This window comes from Lonchura striata, chromosome 1A (assembly GCF_050655825.1).
Source record: "Lonchura striata isolate lonStrDom1 chromosome 1A, ASM5065582v1, whole genome shotgun sequence".
Lineage (NCBI taxonomy): Eukaryota > Metazoa > Chordata > Aves > Passeriformes > Estrildidae > Lonchura > Lonchura striata.
This window is the reverse complement of record NC_140741.1, coordinates 74,562,872-74,577,262: the sequence shown is the minus strand read 5'-3', so window position 1 is coordinate 74,577,262 and position 14,391 is coordinate 74,562,872. Positions and strand designations below refer to the sequence as shown.

Genomic DNA, 14,391 nt, shown 5'->3' with positions numbered 1-14,391 from the left:
GATTCATTTCTGTATTTCAGAGCTCTATCACCCCTCAACAGAAGGAAAAATAAAGTTATTCTCCCCTTTCTGCTTTGTAGCTGCAGCACCTGATATAGGAAAAGCATCTTTTGTCATACAAAGGTAAAGGCCAAGCTCCAGCAGGTGACTCTTTGTTAAAGCCCTAAATTGGATCCTCCAGTTACAAAAGTCATAAAAATAGAGCCTTTAGAGACACAAACACTTCCTAGCTGCAGGAGACCAGGTGGATCTGAGGCGTGCAGGTGGCACAGGAACATTTCCACCCAGCCCAGTGGCTCAGGGTACCCCAAAATCCCTGTGCCAATGCAAACACGAAGCCCTGCGAAGAGCTCAGACACACAAATGTGTGAACAGGTCAAAAATTATGGATAAAAACCATAGTCTCTGATAAAGAATTATGGAATAATCAATAAAATCAATTAGATAAACTTATATACATGAAATGAGTTCTTGAAACAAGAAGAAGGATAAGGAACTATAAATATTAGAATAAGCCTCACCCCTGGCTTTTCTCTCTAAAACTCTATTCTATATTCTGGGAGAATATTCCAGCAGCAAGGCAGGATATAATGACAGAGACAAAGGGAGAATAGAAAGAAGTGCCCACTTTGCTGGGATTGATGGAATAATGCCAAACTGGTCCACTGAAACTCCAAGTGAGACCTCACCTGGGCTCCCAATCACACCTCTGAACAAACATTTGGCTTCTTGATTTATCAACCAAGGAAGGGCCTGTTGTTGAGGCTTTTTTTCCCAGATCCATAAAATACCAAAAGCCCCACCAAACCCCTCAGTTAGGGATAAGAGATGTGAATTAAGTGTCAGATATTTACATGGAAATGCATCTTGCAAAGCATCATCTCCTCTTTACGCACACACACCCACCCCAGCCATTACCACTAATAGAGTTCCAGCACTTCCCTCTTCCAGGGAATTAATTAAGAAGTAAAGATTGCAAGGAATTCGTTTTTATCCATGTTTTAATGAGAAAGTTGCAGTTAGGAATATCTTGAGGTTGGTTTAAGTCAGAGAGGGGAATAACAAAACAAGTTGTTGGTGGTTAATTATTTTTGTTTTCTGCACCAAAATGCTTCACTTACAAGTTAACTCACATGGAGAAATAATAAAGATGGAAACAACGCACAGCACAGCCTGTTATTCCACAGATGAAATCCCAGGATGGGTGAGGCTGGAAAGGAGCCCAGGGGGTGACGGTGCCACTCATCCCAGGGCACAGGGCAGGGTCCGGTGCCTCTGGAATGTCCCCAGGGAGGGACTCGGGCCCTGCCCAGGGCAGAAGTTCTGCCCCTCACTTTGGGAAGGACACTGAGAGCTCAGCACATCCCGAGGGAGAGGGGCTGAGGGAGCTGGGGGTGCTCAGCCTGGAGAAAAGGAGACTCAGGGCTGGCCCCATCGCTCCCACAGCTCCTGGAAGGTGCCTGTGCCCAGCTGGGCTGGGGCTCTGGCTCCAGGCAGCCCTGACACAACCAGAGCACACAGCCTCAAGCTGTGCCCAGGGAAATCCAGGTGGGAGAGCAGGAAAAAGCTTTTCCAGAAAGGTGCTGAAGCTCTGGGATGGCTGCCCGGGGAGGTGGTGGAGTCACCAGGCCTGGATGTGTTTGAAAAGCCTGGATGTGGCACTGGATGCCAGGATCTCGATGCTCCTGGAGCTCTCTCCCAGCTCAGTCATTCTGTGAGTTCTGCCCCACATCCAGGGGGAATTCCTGGGCTCAGCCCCTGCCTGTTCCCCTGGTGCCAGCGCTGGGCCCAGAGCAGAGCTGCTCCATCCTCTGGAAGCTCCCTGTGGACGTGGATCCCCATGGATGGGGTCCCTCAGCCATGTCCCCTCTGCCCCTCCTGGGCACGGAGATGCTCCCAGCCCTTCAGCACCTTGGTGGCCTTGGCAGTTCTGGAGGAACACTTGGACTCAATGATCTTTGAGAGCTTTTCCAAGTTTACGATTCCATTTCACATCACAGCTCCTGTTCAAGACTTGAAATTTTATCTGCTCACCATTCCAATAACTTGAAGCCAACTCCAGATAAACCCTCGCATTTCCACAGCAGCTAAAAAGGCCCCAACACTGATTTCTGTACAACCATCCACGGGCACATCCCTCCCCACGCTGGGGTCAGGCCAGATTGGCATCTCCCCTTGCTGAGGGCACAGCCCTGAGTGCTGTAAACCACTTATTACTGGAATTACAGCTTTCCCCCCTCGTATGAACACATCCCCCATTATGGAAGGGCCGTGTGAGGGAAGAGGCCATTTGAAATCACTTCCACATTCATTAAGCAGACAAAGCAAGTGCCCTTTGTTCCCACAAAAATCCCATTCCTCGATGCCATTGAGATGCAGTGAATGCAGGGCTTGGAGGGAGCTCATCCAGTAACTCCTGGTGACAATTAAGTCAAACACAACCACAGGATCAGTGCAATTAAAATCCCCAAAGAGGAGCACAGATGTACTCAAGGCCCCCAATCACTTAGAGGATTTTTTGATATTATGTAAAAATCCAGCTACTGAGCAGCAAGGCTTTGGTATTATATCATTAAGTAATTACAGTGAAATATGAAAACATTAATGAGATCTGCGGTGAGGATTTGCAGCATCCAATGTTTCGAGGAAAAAGAATCTGTCTGGCTTTCTCCAGTATGCTTGGAACAACCTCCTGCAGGCAGCTGCAAGAGTTTTATGTGGAGAAAACACAGAAAAATCTGGTTTCAACAACTTCTCCGCCTTTGTGGTGACTGCAAGGCTCAAAAGACTGGCAAGGGAAGCGGGAAAATTTGGGAAATTGATATCCAGAACATGAATTTAAATGCAGGCCCTGGTGTGCACATTGATGTAGGGGATGAAAACACCACTTGGAACATGGAACAGCCTCCCTGTCCTCTTTGCTTTAGGAAATCACACAAATGTGGCACATTAATGATGATACAAATCTGTGCCTGGTGTATAATCAAATGAATTCTTGGGGAGGAGGCTTCACAGGAGCACTCCTCTCCCAAATTAATGCAATCCCAGAGACACAAAATCCAAGGACTCTGTAACAGCACCAGACTTTTGCTGAAACTCTGAACCTACTGATGAAAAGAGACCCCCTTGTCATGAGGAAAAAGGGGCCTCAGTTTTAGGAGAGAGGGAGTGTCCACAGAAGATCCATGTCAAGGCAATCCTTTGACTCCTGAGAAGCCCTAACACTCCAAAATGCTCTGTGAAACAGAGGCAGAGAAATGTCTCTCATTTTGCCCAAAATCACATTTTCTGATGACAGTTAACTTGGAAAGAACCCTTCCAAGGCACCTTTCCCTCCTGCTTCAGCAGAGCCCACTGCCAGCTCTGACCACTCCGGGATGTGCAACTCCACCAAATTTATCATGTTCAGAAATCACCTTTGAGGTCTGGAATAACTCAAATGGATCCCAAAGCCCAGCCTTGCCCTTTGGAGAAGAACATGGATTTATTTGGATGGTCACAGAGCCACCACTCCTCATGTCATCATCATCCAGCTGGAGAGGTACCCAGGGCCAGCTGGAGAGGAAGGTTCCGTTTTTCCAGTGCTAGGTGCTCCACTCCAAAATTTTTCAATTAATGCTTCCAAGTTCACAATTTTCAGGCCATTTAATTTGGAATAATCACCAAAATAAGCCCCTTTAAAGATGGATTCAGCATGCACATGATGGCCTCCTATGACTTCACCTGATGGACCTTTGAACAGAATTTAAATTATGAGGCTGCCGCCCCAAGCCATCATAGGGAGGCACCTACTCCAGAATGGACAACTCCATTCAAACTTCAAAAACAACAAAAATCCCGGAGATGAGAGATTTAAAAACCCATTTTAAATCTCAGAAGGATTCAAAGCTCAGGAAAAAAAATCTTCACCATGAGGGAAACAAAAACTCCAACAGCAATTGATGCACTTGGCCCACAGAGCCCTTGAGAACTCGTCAGCTTTTGTATCTTCAGACCCCTAAATCACATCCCTTCATTGATTAAAGTTCCCTCTTCATCCTGCACAAGGGAATCACCTCCTCAGCAAACATTTATCTCCTTACAAAAGGCAGGGAATAATGGATCTATGAAAGCTGTTGCCTTTTTTTTTTTTTGGCAATAAATTCTGATCTATGATACACACATGGAAACACAGGAGAGCAACACCTCCAATTCTTGTGCGTGTAAAATGGATAACAACCAACATTAAATCAAACGTGTAGCATTTTAATCCTTTAATTAGGTAAAAATTACTTTCTCCTCAACAATTCTTCCTTATCAGGAAAAAAATCAAGTCATCTACAGATCCTCCAACTGTTATCCCAACTCGAAGCCACAGAAGTCTTTGAAGCATCTGGTGTGTTTTGTGCTCCATGGCAGCCTCGTTCTCTTTGAATTGAGTGATTTATTACCACCTAACCTCAGCCTCTGATGAGATTATGCTGCCAATTTGTGCCTCCTTTTTGGAGAGAGGATTCTGCAACCCGGGCTTCGGGCTGAGCGTGGTGAATCTCAATTAAAGGCTGACCTTTACAAGACTGAGGGAAATGTTAATTCATGCTCACCTAAACGGCTTCAGCCCTCTTGAAAAGCAGAGTTTTTTCCGAGCCTGCCCACTCCTCTGCCACTGTAAAGTTCCATTTCAATGTCATTAAGATAAAAACCTCTTGGCTTCGAGGGAAAAACCCCAAATGCTAATACAGCTGTCTGGGGTGCATTTGTTATGCTCCTTGAAAAACAATGATGTTGCATTTTGAAGGGATTTCAGACCCAGATTAGAGGCAGCAGAATGACAGGGCCAGAGATTAAACACTTCTCTACCCCCTGAACAGGTACAAGAGCAGCAGCAGCTCCCTCCACGCTCACCCCCGAGGTCTCTGCTGGAATTTGCTATCCCCTGTGATGTGGAATTACTTCCTGGAGAAATCTCAGCTTGAAAGGGATAAAATTCACAGAAGAGGCAAGAAAGTGGCTCAGCCCCCATAGATAATTGCATTGGGCTGCTTTTTAAATTAGGATTATACACTCCCATCAAATGGGAGACAGAAAAGGAATGTTTCAGCAATGTATTTATCAAGGTCTTGCTAAGCAAGCTGGTGAAAACAAAGAAATTTGACCTGCAAAAATGATGGATGTAGAGAAACTTCAATATGAAAAGAAGAACTTGATGAAAAAGTCAAATGTCAGCAAGACTTCAAGGGAAAAACATAAACATCCATGAGCATCTCAGGACTCTACATTGTTGAAAAGGCCAGAAGAAACAAAGGAAAAAAAAATATACAATGCCAACATAGCAATTAATCACTTCAGAAAGAAGATGGAATCATAGAATAGCCTCAGTTGGAAGGGACCCACAAAGAACAGAGTCCAAATATAGTGTGTATATTTATAGTATAAATCTCTTCCCAACACTGTGTATATCCCAAAAAGTCAGGATCAAGATCCCAAAAAAATCAGGATTAACTGATCAACTTCCACCACGCTGAATTCTGACTCAGCTGATCTGAACTCCCATGGATATTTCATTCCTTACTTCACAGCCTAACTCTGTGGTGTTTAAACAAATGGTTCACTACTGACATTTAGGCAAAAGCACAAATTCCATGGCTCAGTACTTCCAAAAGCCTGCTCCTCCTGGAAAAAAACTCCAGCAATTGATATAAAGCAGGGTATTACAGTTCACAGGCATAAACATTCTCCACCTATTCTGTTCTAATCTGCATAATACAAGATAATTCCATGTTCTCTTTGTAAATTCACCACAAAGCCCTCAAATGCTTCAGTAATCCAGATTCAAAGCTGGAAAAGAGCTGTAAATAAGTGCCTTGAAAATCAAGGATTGCTTTGCAAACAAGGCACTGGGACACAGCAAGTCCAAACTGTAACAACCCAACCCAACCAGTCCTGCTGGAGCAGCTTCCAGCAGGATGAGTGAGAGTGGAGCATTCCTGGGATATTTCATGAAAGGAGATGGTGCTTCCTCACATCAACAGGGGAGAGAAGCATGGCAGAAGTGGGAGAGTTGTGAGGATGGAGAATCCAAACTGGTGACAGAAATCAAAGCTGATTCTGATGCCCTGTGAAGGCTGAGCTGGAGCAGAGGCTGGATAGAGCTAAAGAATAAATCAGGGATTTATTAAAGGATCTCCTCCATGGATCCACCTTGGGCAGCACCAGAGCCCAGCCAGGGCTGCACCCAAATGAACCAAAATGGCCCCAAAATGAACCCAGGATGAACCAAAATGGCCCCAAAATGAACCCAAATGAACCAAAATGGCCCCAAAATGACCCAAAATGAACCAAAACGGTCCCAAAATGAACCCAAGATGAACCAAAACGGCCCCAAAATGAACCCAAGATGAACCAAAATGGCCCCAAAATGAACCAAAACGGTCCCAAAATGAACCCAAGATGAACCAAAATGGTCCCAAAATGCACGAGCGCTCCCGGGGGCTCTCCCTGGGATCAGTTCTGCTCCATTGGCACCTTGGAGTTCATTCCCATTCCAGCTCCAGCCCATCAGTCCCACCCTGCTTGTTTTTCTCTCTCCAGCCCACGGTGTTTGTGCTCCTGGGCTGAGGTTTGGATCATTTGTCCTTGGTGCCCAGCTGGAGCAGGAATTGTTTTGTGTCCCTGCTCTGTGCACAGATCTCACCATCCCATCATGTGAAGCCCAGACCCACACACCAAAGCAGCTCAGAATGTGAAAAATATAAAAACTAAAACCTGAGGCACTATTCCAGCATTGATTCTCCACGTGTATTTGAGAAGCTCCTCTCCTCATACACCACCCTGATGCCCCTGCTTTTGGTATTCCTGTTCCAAAAGGACCATGTGGCACCTGAGGGGTGTTTGGGCTCCAAAGTGAGAGTAGTGAAATGGTTAAAGATGAAAGGAAGAGGAGCCTGGTCAAGACCCAGGTGGAGAGGCCCAGAGCAGCTGTGGAACCCTGGAATGTCCAAGGTCAGGCTGGATGAGGCTTGGAGCAATTGGGACAGTGGGAGGTGTCCCTGCCCATGGAATGGGGTTGGAACTGGGTGATCTTTAAGGTCCTTTCCAACCCAAACCCTTCCACGACAGTGACACTCCCAGTGCTCACTGGCACCATATATTGCCCTGACACCAAAATTCCTCCTCCTGCCTTACCTTGCTCAAAGTGCCCGACACAAAGCAGAGATTTCACAGCCTGAGCCTGACTTTCAGCACCTCCCACTCCCTGAGAAGTGACAAGAATTAAGTGGGAAACTCAACCCCCCCAAAAATGTTCTCCAGGATTAACAGAGATGCCCTGATCCTTTTTCACAGACTCCACTGCTGGCTGAGCTCAGCCTTTAATAAACAGCAATACACACATTTAGACACTCAGAAGGGATCAAAAACATTGTTGAAAAGGAAAAAAAAACAAACCCACATGGATAGGAAAAGGAGGGCTGACCCCACCCAGCGATGGGAACCTGTTGCTGAAGATGAAATGCCAAACGTGCTCTTCCCAACACCAGGAGCTCTTTGCACTGGCAAAGCAAAGGGACCCTCCTGCCTCCTTTCTTTAGGTATCTCCCTCTGAACTCTTGTTGCTTTAATAACAATCTCTGAGGAAAAATCAAGAAACAACCGATTTTCTTACACATAATCCCCCTTTTGCTGTCAAAGCCCTGACCCCAGTTTGATAATCTCATTTCCTGAGAATCAAAATGCTGGAAATTTAAGCTTCCTAGAGTGTTAATTGCAACCCAGCTCCATTGCTAATCAAAAAATTGGACGTTTTGCATGAAAATGCTGCTCTAATTAATTCTCAGTCATAAAGCAGCCCGGTTTTAATAACCCCTCCTTGATTGGGCAGCCTTTGAAGAGGCCATGTCGCTAATCCGCTGCACGGGGACAAACGCACGCCGTGGAAATCAGGAGTGGCTTTGCAGGGGCTGGGGGAGCTGATTGCTTCAGAGCTGGCAAAACCCTGAAAATCCCTGCTCTCCCCCAGCCCTGCCCAGGCTCAAAGCCAACTGTGATCCTGCTCATCACGACAAAAGCAGAGGTGTGACAGGAAATTCGGGATATCGCATCAGCTCCCCCTTCTCAGCTGATTTTTCCGCTGGTTTATTCCCCGTCCTTCCTTAAGGAATATTTTTTTAACCAGCACAGGCCACTTGTCACAACGTCTCCTTTAAGCAGACACGAATTCTGTTCCCTCTCCTCCTCCCCAGCACTTCTGAGTGACAACACACGATCATCCCCACCTCGGAGAGGTGCCGAACCGAATTTTCATTATCCCAAATGTCAGCTTTGGTTTCTGTCACTGCTGAGCACAGCTGGCTCCCTGCAGCAGCCCCTGGGTGAATCCAAATGGAACAAGGCACCTACAAATAACTGCATTTTCCCTGGACCTGGCCTTACATGGTGCCCTTGTCATATCACATCCTGCGTGCCTCTGCTGCTGTTTCTTGGCGTCAAAAATCTTAATTAGCAGAGTGTCTCGTTGATTTTCTTTAATTGCTTAAGACCTTATGCTAAGGAATTTTTCAGGCTTGGGTGGAGAGCGGATGAGCAGCAGAGTGGGGAGTGACATAAATCCACTTCCCAAATTTAGATTTGTGTCTCAGGGGTATTCAAGGCTTTCCATTAATCACCCAGCCAGCAACAAAAAAAAAAAAATCAGTGGATTTTTTAATTCTAAAAATTATCCACTATAATTTATTGTGTTATTATACCAGAGCTTTGTTTTGCTGCCACATTTGCCATCCTTTGCCAGAGGTGAACAAACTGGAAGGTTCCTAAAATCCCAGATTGATTTGGGTTGGGATTAAAATCATCCAGTGCCACCCTTGCCATGGGCAGGGACACCTTCCACTGTCCCAGGCTGCTCCAAGCCCCGTCCAGCCTGGCCTTGGACATTCCAAGGTGTGGAAGTGCTCTTCACTTCCAGCTAATTCCAGCAGTTAAGTGCTGCATGTTTGAAACCCACAAGAGCCTCCTGCATTAGATTTTTAGTTTATAAATAAATTGATGTAATACTCTTACTATTCCCAACAGGAAAAAAAAACTATGCAAAAGTTCTGGGTATTTAAAATCACGTCTGAAAAACTGAAACTTCAGAAACCCAGAATATTTTAAGGACCCTTCCAACCAAAGCAATCTCATTCAATTCCCCTCCTGTTCCTTCACAGAAGCAAGGGGAATTTATCAATTTTTATTTTTTTTTTAAGTAGGAAGAAATGCACCATGTCCCTGGAATGCTCTGGACAGAAACAACCTAAATAACTTCATAAAATAATATTGAATTTTTGCTGGTTCAGTTCAGCACACAAAATGTAGTTGGGAGGGTTCAGCTTTGGGACACACATTTCATCCTTTGTTCTATGAAAGACTTTCCCTATGAAGTCTGGTGACTTTTTTCCTCCTTTCCTTGTACAACCAGCCCTGTCCCAAATTCCAGCGCCAGCAGAGCACAAACTCAACCACAAGGTGCCAAAGCAGCAGGATCAGAGAAAGAACTTTTCATTAAATCCCCAAACAAACAAAAAGGGAAAAAAACCAAAGATTGACAACAATCCAAGAATATTTTCTATCCTTCAGTGTAACAAAAGCATTTGTAGGAGTGATTCCTCAAGGAACAGCACAGGAGCATCCTCCCGAGTGGCAGGGCAGCCACTGTTTGTCTGCCTATAAATCAATACATTCAATAATCAATAAAAACCAGTGGGATCTGAGTGTTGGTGTTGTAATTCTGATCCTACTCCTGCTCCCATCATCCTTCCCTGGACAATCCATCCCACAGCCACATTCCCAATCAAATCCTGCTCCATAAAGCCACGGAGAAGTTGCATTACTGCAGAAGTGCACTGAGCTTACACGGGGGAGGAGGGGAACAACAAGCCTAAATTTTTGGAGGTGCTCAGCAGGTGTGGAGTCCATTCATATCCTTGGGAACCACAGGAGCTCTGGAGCAATTCCCATTCCATGGTCAGCCCCAGGTGCAGGACAGGGCAGAGCTGACACGGCTGTGACTCTGAGTGGCACCTGCCTGGAGTTACCAACCAAACCCAACCTCAACAGAGTGCACAATTCCTAAATATTTCCCACTGAAGAGAAACCTGTTCTGGAAGCCAAGCACAAAAAACCAGAAGAGGGGTGGGTGGTGAAGTGGCAGCTGGGATTCTGTGCCATTTGGAGAATCATGGAATACCTTGGGTTGGGAGGGACCTTAAAGCCCTTCCAGTGCCACCCCACCCATGGCAGGGAGACCTCCCACTGTCCCAGGCTGCTCCAGCCTGGCCTTGGACATTCCAGGGATCCAGGGGCAGCCCCAGCTGCTCTGGCAATCCCAGCCCAGCCAGGAATTCCTCATTCCCAAGATCCCATCCCTGGCTGCCCTCTGGCAGTGGGAGCCATTCCCTGGGTCCTGTCCCTCCAGGCTTTTCCCAAATTTCAGCTCTCCTGGAGCCCCTTCAGGGCCTGGAATGTGCTGGAAGCTCTCCCTGGATCCTTCCCTTCTCCAGGGGAACATTCCCAGCTCTCCCAGCCTGACATTGGATCCATCTCCTCTCCAAGAAATTCATGGACCCAGGGGCTTCACTTGGAATCTCAGGAAACCATGAAGGGTCTCCCTTCCCCTTCCCTCTCTTTTCTATCCCCATTTTCCATAAAAATCCCTCAGGATGGATCCTGAGTGTCCCAAATCCCAGAATCCTGGACCAGTTTGGGTGGGAAGGGACCTCAAAGCTCATTCCAGGGACACCTGCCATGATCTCAGGGTGCTCCAGTCCTTCCTGGGACATTGCAGGGATCCAGGGGCAGCCCCAGCTGCTCTGGCAATCCCAGCCCAGCCAGGAATTCCTCATTCCCAAGATCCCATCCCTGGCTGCCCTCTGGCAGTGGGAGCCATTCCCTGGGTCCTGTCCTCCATCCTTGTCCCCAGTCCCTCTGCAGCTCTCCTGGAGCCCCTTTGGGAGCTCTGAGCTCTCCCTGGATCCTTCTCCAAGTGAGCATCCCCAGCTCTGTACCAGTCTAGAAGGAAATATTTCACTTCTGTACTTGCCCCCACCTTTTTTTTTTTTTAAATGACAGTTGTCAGAGAATTTGTGTGGCCAACTTCAAGGGAAAAACACATGGCCAAAGTCTTTCTCCTGCAATTTCAGTGGGATGAGACAGAAGAATTCCAGCTCTAAACCACTTGCAGCAGGTCCCTTTCTCCCACTGAGGGATAATGTGAGCTTCATGCTCTGCACTATTTCAGTCCAAATCAAAGGGGTTAATGACAAAGCATCACTCTGATCTTCACACATTTTGAAGGCTATTTAAATTAAATTCTTATGTTGAAAAGTTAGCGTGAGCTAAACTTTTATAAATTCCTTTCTTTTCATGCATATGTTTCTTTGAAGATCTTTTCAGGAAAAAAGATTCCCTAACAAGTCACCCTCCCCCTGCTGCCACTGAAAAATCATCCCTGTGGATAAGGCTGTTGGGAACAGAAACTGTGCAGTGTTCACAGAAGACAGAGTGTCACGTGCCTGCTTTCCACTAACCTGATTGAACAATTAAATTGTATTTCTCTTTAAAAAGGATAAAAAAAAATATATATATCTATAAAAAATCCAAATGCAGATCTTGCTGTGGTCTGGGATTCAGCAAGATTAATGAGCAACCTAAAAGGGAACAGCAGCTCATAATAGAGACAGAGGTTACTGCATTTTTAACGTGAAGTTCAAAGGGAAACTTCTCTTGATGGTTCAACGGCAAAGAACCTCAGCGAAGTCATCTCATCTATTGTCCCCAGTGCCTCCCCACACTGACTTTTTGTCACCTATTGCATCATGTCCAGGCTCTTCCAATTCAGCTGCAAAGGGCAGCAGGATCTTGGCCCTCTCCACACTAATTCCTGTTTTGTCCTTTACTTCTTTGTCAGCTCCTGGGCTTTGTTCTTGCTCACCCCACACTCCCTGAGCAGCTCTGCCACATCTTCCTCTCCTAGAAACGCTCCCAGTGTCCTGCTCATCCCAAATGCTGCCCCAAGATTTGCCTTGTACCCCTAAAGAATCACTTTTCCATGAAATCTGGCTCCAAACCCACAACAGGAGCTCCTTAAAACCCTCAGTGCAACAGCAATAACCACAAAAATCCCCAAATCTCAGCCACAAGGCACCTGGAAGAGGACATGGATATGAGGAGGATCAGTTCTGTCCTCTGCTTGTTTTTAAAGCCATGTGGACAGCTGGGAATGACAGAAGGCAACAGGACTCATCCCAAAGGGACAGAAAATTCTGGAGCAAGTGTTGCAGGCTCTCTGATGGCCCCAAAAAGCTCAACATTCTCAACAGCCACAAAATTCTTGGCTTTGAGCCCACACTTGTCCCACACAGTTTGTAAGAAAGCTCATAACTAAGAAAAGGAACTACTTAAATCTTCCTGGAATAAAACCTGATAATGGGATGGAGCATTAACCTCACCCCCCACTGATCTTGGGGACATCTCCCAGCCAGTCCTGGACATGTGACACTACTGAAGGTGAGAACCTGAATCCCAAAAGGCAGAGAGAGCTGGGAGCTCAACACTTCCCAAGTGTGTAAAGGTGGGATCCCAATTTAGATGACAGGTACCTCCACTTCCCTTCATTCCCACAGGCTGTGGGATCAGGGGGTGGGCAGCTGTCACCCCCAGGTTCTTCCTTCTCAATCAACCCAAAAGAATTTCTGTCTGAGGTTGGAAGTGGGGGTGTGCATTCTATTCCAATCTGATGGGGCAGTTCTCTGCTGTCCATGGGGCAGTTTTTTCTTTATCTCTCCCACAGCCCATCCTCCCTCCAGGAGATCTCTGCTGTCCATGGCCACTGAGTGTCCCTGCATGGCTGAGAAAATTCCATCATCCATGGGGAGATGCTCTGCCCAGGGGAGGAGCCAAGCATTCCTACCTGGATCCAATCCGACCTGGGAACAGCACAGCAGCCTTTGCCCCCTGCATTCCCAGAGGAGCAGCTTCCTTCCCCCTGCATTCCCAGGGGAGCAGCTTCCTTCCCCCTGCATTCCCAGAGGAGCAGCTTCCTTCCCCTGCATTCCCAGAGGAGCAGCTTCCTTCCCCCTGCATTCCCAGAGGAGCAGCTTCCTTCCCCCTGCATTCCCAGAGGAGCAGCTTCCTTCCCCCTGCATTCCCAGAGGAGCAGCTTCCTTCCCCCTGCATTCCCAGAGGAGCCCAGGCCCATCTCCCCCAGCCCTGGAGCTCCAGAGGAAAACTCCCCCCTTGTGCAGGATCCTGCTCCAGCAGAAGCACAGCTGGCACTGCAGGAGGGCTGAGCCCCCCTGGGATGGGGCTGAGCCACCTCCCTGACCCACAGGGGCTCAGGGCATTGCTGACCCTGGCACTGGGTTGTTCTCTTTTTTGTACCATTACATTTGTATTTTTAATTTTCTGAGAAAAGAACTGTTATTCCTATTCCCATATCTTTGCCCGAGAGCCCCTTAACTTCAAAATTATAACAATTCAGAGAGATTTCCATTTCAGGGGAGGCTCCTACCTTCCCTAACAGACACCTGTCTGTTCAAACCAAGACACTCAGAAATCACCACAGAACCCTGATCATCAGTGCTGAGATCACCTCTGGAGTCACCCAAGTGACTCAAGCTGTCACAAGAGCAATCTCTGCCTCTCGAGGCTTTTTCTCACACCCTTGTGGGTTTAAGTGGTCACTGAGGACAGGTTATGAAAGGAGGAAGGGAACATGAAGGCATCCAAAAATTCTCTTGCAAATTATAAAACATTCTAAATTAAAAGCCAGCTGAAAATTATCATGGACAAGATTTCCAGGAGAAATTCTGCCCCAAATTCTGTCATCACTGTAATATTTGAAGAATGTGAATTATCTTCCTGTTATGATTAGCCCAGGAAGAAACTGGAAGAGATGATACAAAACAATTTTAGTCCTGCTGTACGTGATCATGGCAGTCTTAGGATATTCCCTTGATTCTGCTGCCAAGCCTAGCCACTGGATAATTCAGGAAAAACAAGGGATTTAAATGATGCCATGCCTGGAGCAGGGAACACTTCCTGGGCACACACAGCACTTGCCATGGGCAATATAAATCAGCAAAAGCAGCCCAAGTTCCCAGATTTCACCATCTGCAAACACTCTGCAGCTCCTCGAGTGTAGCAAACACAAAGAACTGGTCACTTCAGTCCATCCAGCTTCAAATTTGAGCTCAGCTCCCAAAGCAATGCAGGGTAAGTGTCACAGTAAGGAAATAAATTGCAGATAAATATCCAAGGTAGCCCCAACACACAAACTCAGTGTTCCAAGTGAGGTTGTTTGTATTTCACCTTTTGTTTTATAAATATTTTTTTAAGACCTCGACCTCCAGCTGAGAAAATAAAGAGAAACTCTTCACAAGC

General features: G+C 46.6%; 1 protein-coding gene across 4 annotated transcripts in view; it reads right to left on the bottom strand.

Annotated features, from left to right (window-relative positions):
• EXOC4 (exocyst complex component 4) overlaps positions 1-14,391 on the bottom strand; it is a 319,710-nt gene that overhangs the window by 203,167 nt on the left and 102,152 nt on the right. The window lies entirely within an intron of this gene.